Consider the following 6,000-nt stretch of genomic DNA (forward strand, 5'->3'; position numbering starts at 1 on the left):
GAAAATAGATCTTTTAGCCTTCTCAACTAAAGCCTTTTTAGAATTTGAGAAGCTTTCATTAGTGCTAAAAGTAACTCCAAGGTAGGTGTACTGTGAAGCCTTGGCAATTGGAGTTCCATTTAGAAAGAAGGAAAATTTGGTTACTGAAACCGAAACTATGGAAAACTTTGCCGGGTCTCTATTACCAGTAGAGATCGAGCAGGGATCGTTAAAACCGAATTATGACCATAAGGTGAGAACGAGAATAAAGCGAAGCCCGCGGATGAAGTTGTTCTCTCCGAAATTCAGAACCTGGATAGGACAATGGAATGTGCGAACTCTATACGAGTCTGGAAAGGTAGCTCACCTGGCCGCAGAGATGAGACGTTATAGACTGGAAATCTTGGGAGTCAGCGAAGCTAGGTGGAACCAATTCGGGGAAACTGAGTTGGTAACAGGCGAGCTTTTCATATACTCGGGGAAAGGGAACAAAGATGATGTCCATGAGAGAGGGGTCGGTATCGTGTTATCAGGGCACGCGAAAAAGTGCTTGATGGAATGGGAACCGATTGATGATAGCATTATTACAGCCAGAATTAACGCTAACGAAACTACTGACCAAGAAATTGCAAACCTTTGTCAACAAGTGTTTAAGGAAGATCCTGAACATCCGCTGACCAGAGGTCATTTCAAATGAAGAACTATGGGAAAGGACACAACAAATACGTATAGAAGAAAGCTTTATGAGAAGAAAATGGAAATGGATCGGGCATACGCTACGGAAGCCTGAGAATAATAACACCCGTTGCGCTCTCGAGTGGAACCCTCAGGGGTCTAGAAGAAGAGGTCGACCAAAGCAATCCTGGAGGCGAAGTGTGATAGCTGAGCTCGCCAAGAATAAGTTCACGTGGATAGAGGCAAAGCGAACTGCCAGTAATAGAGTTAGGTGGAGATCCATGGTTGACGCCCTATGCTCCCCTTTAGGAGCGAAGATGGCCTAATGTATAATGTAATGTTGATTTACGATTTTGTTTCTGGAAAATTAGGGTTTGCGTCTTTTTTAGATTACTTTTTAAAACCATTTCTCGCCATAATTTTGCAGGGTATTAAGTTAGTTTTGAAGACCAGCAGCACTGCTTGATATTAATATGAGATCATCTGCATAAAATAAACAATTGAGAGGAGACCCATTTGGTAAAAATAATTGGATCTGTACCAGTTGAGGATTCTAGTATGCGTGGAAATTCATCTAGATATAAATTAAATAGCAATGGTGAAAGAATACATCCTTGTCGCACTCCTCTGTTGTAATTAAAGAAGGAGCTTCTTTTGTTTCCGTTTTTTATAGCGCATTTAGTTTTTGAATACGTACCAGTGATTAAACGATAAAACTGTCCTCCTATTTTATTGTATCATAACTTGTGTAATAACCCATTATGCCGGATAGAGTCAAATGCTTTTTGAAAATCTATGAAGCAGCAAAATAATTTGCCTTTGTTTGTATGTTTTACATGTTTGTCAATTAGTGTTCTTAGGGAAAAGATGTAGTCGTTTCTGAAACCGTTAAGGAAACCAATTTGAGAGGAATGTAATAAATTTTGATTTTTAAGATAGGTGAGTAATCTTTTAAGACAGCCGAGAATAACTTTCCCAAATAGCTAGTGACACAAATGCCTCTATAATTCGATGGATTAGACTTATCCCCTGATTTGAAAATAGGACTTATTAGTCCAGTAGACCAATTATCTGGATAGATTCCTTTATTGAGTAGGAAATTAAATAATTTTGTTAAAGAGGTAGTCAGATAAGGAATTCCACATTTTAACATTTTACTCCTTATTCGGTCAAGACCAGCAGTTTTCTTATTTTTGAGCATTTTTATAGAATGTTTAACTTCATCCTCAGAAAAAGGTAGATCTAGGTCAGCAAATTGTGACAGGATTGTTTCTCTGTCTTTTAACTCTTTGATTATTTCATCTTGCTTCTCACAGAGATTATCGGCATTTGGTGCCGAATGTAATTGTTGAAAATGATTGTATAGCTTGCGCAAAGGAACATTCGAGTCAGGTGAAGCTTTCTTCTGAGTCGATAAAGATCTTAAATTGGTCCAAAACTCGGTTGAGGTTCTAGTTTTAATGAGTTCATCAATTTTGTTATCCCGATATTTGAGTTTTTTATGTCGTAATAACTGTTTGCACTGTCTTCTTACAGACAGATATTTTAGTCGAGATTGCTCGTGGAAAGGATTTTTATGGGTTTTATGTGAAAGGCGGCTTAAAAGTTTTCTTACATTACTGCAGTCACTATCAAAACAAATTTGAGAGTGCCTTTTTTCGGAGTTCTCGTTCACTTTTACCAATGGTAACGAATGTTTGGCAGCAGTTTCTAATATTTTTATGAATTTATCTACTATTTCGTTAACGTCTCTTACATGATCAAAGTTTAAAATTTCAAAGTCATGAATCAACTTGTTAATTACATCGGATTGTTGCGCAGAAGTGAATGAGTCTTTAGAATCTTCTGTCCACTTAAATTGTCTATGAAGGTTGAAGAATTCACCTTCGTTACTTGTATCTTTGTTATTTAACAATAATGAGTCAATTTTTATCCGACTTAGTAGCTGGCAATGGTCTGAAAAAAGGTGATGGTTCTCGAACAACAAACGTTTGGAAAAGGTGCAGAATTTCATGACTAACAACTATATAATCAACCGTACTGAAACCTTGATTTCCGTGAAAAGTAATTTTTCCGAGCGAGTCACCCTTGCATCTTCCATTCAATATTCTTAAATCTAAAGATTTACACATTTCTAGGAGATGTTTTCCTAGATCTTTACATTATTATCAAAACTTTTCCTGGGCGTTACCACAGTTGGTAAAGGGGAGTCACTCCCTGGTACAAATTTATAATTGTCGTTGCTGATGAAATCATTTTCTATTCCCGTGCGAGCATTGAAATCACCCGCTAGAACTATATAACTATTTCTTTTGAAAAGATTGATGTCATTTTCTAAATTTAAAAGTGTATCCGGATTAAAATAAGGAGAGTGTTTTGGAGGAATGTAACATGAACAAAATAAAATATCTTTGTCTAACTGAAGAATGTTTTTAGTTATTTTTAGCCATATATACTCAGGGGTCAGTTTGACAAGTGAGAAATGGGGCGTGAGGAATTTTTTCACAACTACTAAAATCCCACCAGAAAATCTACCAGATCTCTTCGTGTTGAGTTTTCTGGGTGCACTAAGTGCAGTTATGTCAAAACCGGGCAATTCATTCACATCCGAGCCCCAGATTTCTGACATTATGGAAATATCACTGCTATTAAGTTGATTAAGAAAATCACTATTATGTAATTTGTGACCAAACACCGAATTTTTGCCCAATCCATTAATAACACAATATGAAACAGTAGAATTTTGTTGCGGTGTAGGCTACTGAACCTCCTCCTTAAAAGTGTCTAGGAGAGATGGCATGCAGTATTTGCTTGGAACAAGACTTAAACTTTCTGTTGGGGGAGGAGGGATGATGCAGTTTTCATGTGTTTTCTCACAATGGTGCTTTTTGTAAAAAGGCATACTATATTTGACTTTAGACTGCAGGCCAGGTGTTAAAATGCAGACTGGGGGTAAAATGCAGATTGTAGACTTTTTATAGTGTTACCGTGTGTCAACAGTAAACAGACCAACCTTATTCAGGCTAAAAAAAGTGAGAGTCTGCACCCTGGTTTAACCTGAATAGCTCTAGGGTTAGACTGAATATAAGTCGGGCTAGCTGGGAAGGACCTAGGAGGATTTGGCTGGTTCGGTCGAACCCCCAAAATTAAAATAATAATAATAATAATAATAATAATAATAATAATAATAATAATAATAATAAAGCATAATATGCTAACTTAGCCTCAGAATAACGGAAATCTCATTTCCAAGGACCACGATTTCAAAATTTTTTAGGGGAGAATGCCACCGGTTCCTCTGCAGGGGACCGCCTTTGGCAGTCCGTAACCGGCTCGAAACCCCTTCTCTGTATCTGCCCCGGGGTTGAATATATTCTTCAGATTGCCTGTTTAAGGTTAGCTCTCGATGAAACACGATTCAGTCGTAACAATGTCTGCAGTGTGTATTTTACACTCCGTGTTCAGTCTGCAGTCCATAGTCTGCGTTTTACACTGACCGAATTCCGATGTACCTACAAGCCTCCACATAAACGAACGTTCCCCCACTAGTAGAACAAGAACCTCTTTTAACGGATTGCTTTTTTTCGTTCGCAAAACTGGAGAAATGTTTGCAATAACGAAGCCCGCAGCTGCGGGGAAAGCTGCGTAGCCAAGGAACAAGAATGGTAATAAGTGCGAAGTGGCATAAGTCTTAAAATATTAAACAAGGGCTAAGATAAACAAAGAGCAATTTATTTTATCCTTCAAGCTGTATAACATGTACAATACAACTTTCTACAAGGCCATATTAACCTCTTTAAGCTTACTACAGGTTTTCAGCTGATGGCAGTACATGGCATGCACTGAAACGGCAAAAAAAAAATTGTACTACCTACGAATTCGTCCTCCACTTTTCATTCTTCAGGCAACGATACAGAAGTCCATGAACCAATAGCATTTAAAAATTTTTATCAGCACCAAACAAAAAAAAAAAAAAAAATTAATATTTCATATGTTCCGTAAAATTAAACAAGCTACAAGAAATTGCGGTTCAAAACCTTACGAAAAGGAAAACGATCTTACGAAAAGGAAGACCGGTTCCTCGGGTGACTTTGGAAAAGCTGAAAGTTTCCTCTCGGAGGAGCTGTCGTTATCGCCTGATAAAACTGAAAACACCGTTTCGATCCTCTCGATCACAGTCAAAACATCTGCACGGGTGATTGCCCAAAAGTAGCCGAGTTATTTATCAATGCCTTGAGCGAGAGAAATGTTGCCAAGAGCCATGACAATGACTTGTTCGTTTTTGATTCGTCGTTCGCCATTTTGAAAGTGGAAAGGCCGAAAGACGAACCGAAATCTACTGTGTATAGCCGCGATTTTTCCGCCGTGCCTCGGGTGTTAACTCCCTGTGGAACCCTGAAGTGGTAACGAAAATGCGTTCGTAGGGCCAGCAGTCGAACAGGTCATGTCGAACTTCTGTGTGGGGGAACTGCTTTCGTAGGATTATGAACATGACGCCCTCCTGAGGGTGTGGTAGTTCGTTTAGAGTTATTTTGCCGGCCAGGGATTTTAGTGTCTGAAAATAGAAAATACCACAATGAAGGGAAAAACTCGGTCCGATTCATATACAATGCCGATGAATTTAAATGACAGGAGAATGTGAGGTCTGGAGAGACAGGGTTATGATTCCTGGGCGCGGGAGCGCATCCTGTCTTGACAAGTTTGACCTACCTTTTTATGCGTATTCATAGTCGAAAAAGTGGGTTCTTCTGCGACGTGATCTGTTCCGATACAGCACCAGATAAATAGATGGATGGTTTTGTGGGAGATTTATATAGGTCGAGAAAGATACGTGACGTGAGGTCATGGAGAGGAAAGGGTGCCTCAGAATTGAGGGGGAGCGGCTGAGGAGGGGGCGCCTCCTAACAGCAAAAAAAATCACGTGACAGGCTCTCGACCATTCAGATTGCATATTCAAGAGGGTGTCGCTGCAATCCCCGCGTGACATGGTACCAAAATAAGTAAAAAACTCAAGCGTTCATGTTTAAAGAAGTCTTTTTTGTTCAGGTGACGTCATGAGGAGGGGGTGTTTTAGACGGCTGGCGTGGCACGGGCGGAGGTTAACATCATGAAGAGGGGGTGCCTTAGGCCGAGGCTGACGTTATGAGGAGAGTGTTTGGTATCCCCATGGAAGATTCAAGTTTATTTAATAATCAGCAAGAAAATGCTTTGCCAATGTAGTTTAAAAAGTGGAAACTATTTTTTGTTAACAAGAAGGATGCCAGTGTGAGCATAGTAAAATATAATTTCCGTAATGCATTCTACAGACGTGCTCTCATCGTTTTTGGTTTAGATGCGCCGGAAGTT

Source organism: Orbicella faveolata, unplaced genomic scaffold (assembly GCF_042242905.1).
Source record: "Orbicella faveolata isolate gen_17 unplaced genomic scaffold, um_ofav_v1 contig_14, whole genome shotgun sequence".
In the NCBI taxonomy this organism is placed as follows: Eukaryota; Metazoa; Cnidaria; class Anthozoa; order Scleractinia; family Merulinidae; genus Orbicella; species Orbicella faveolata.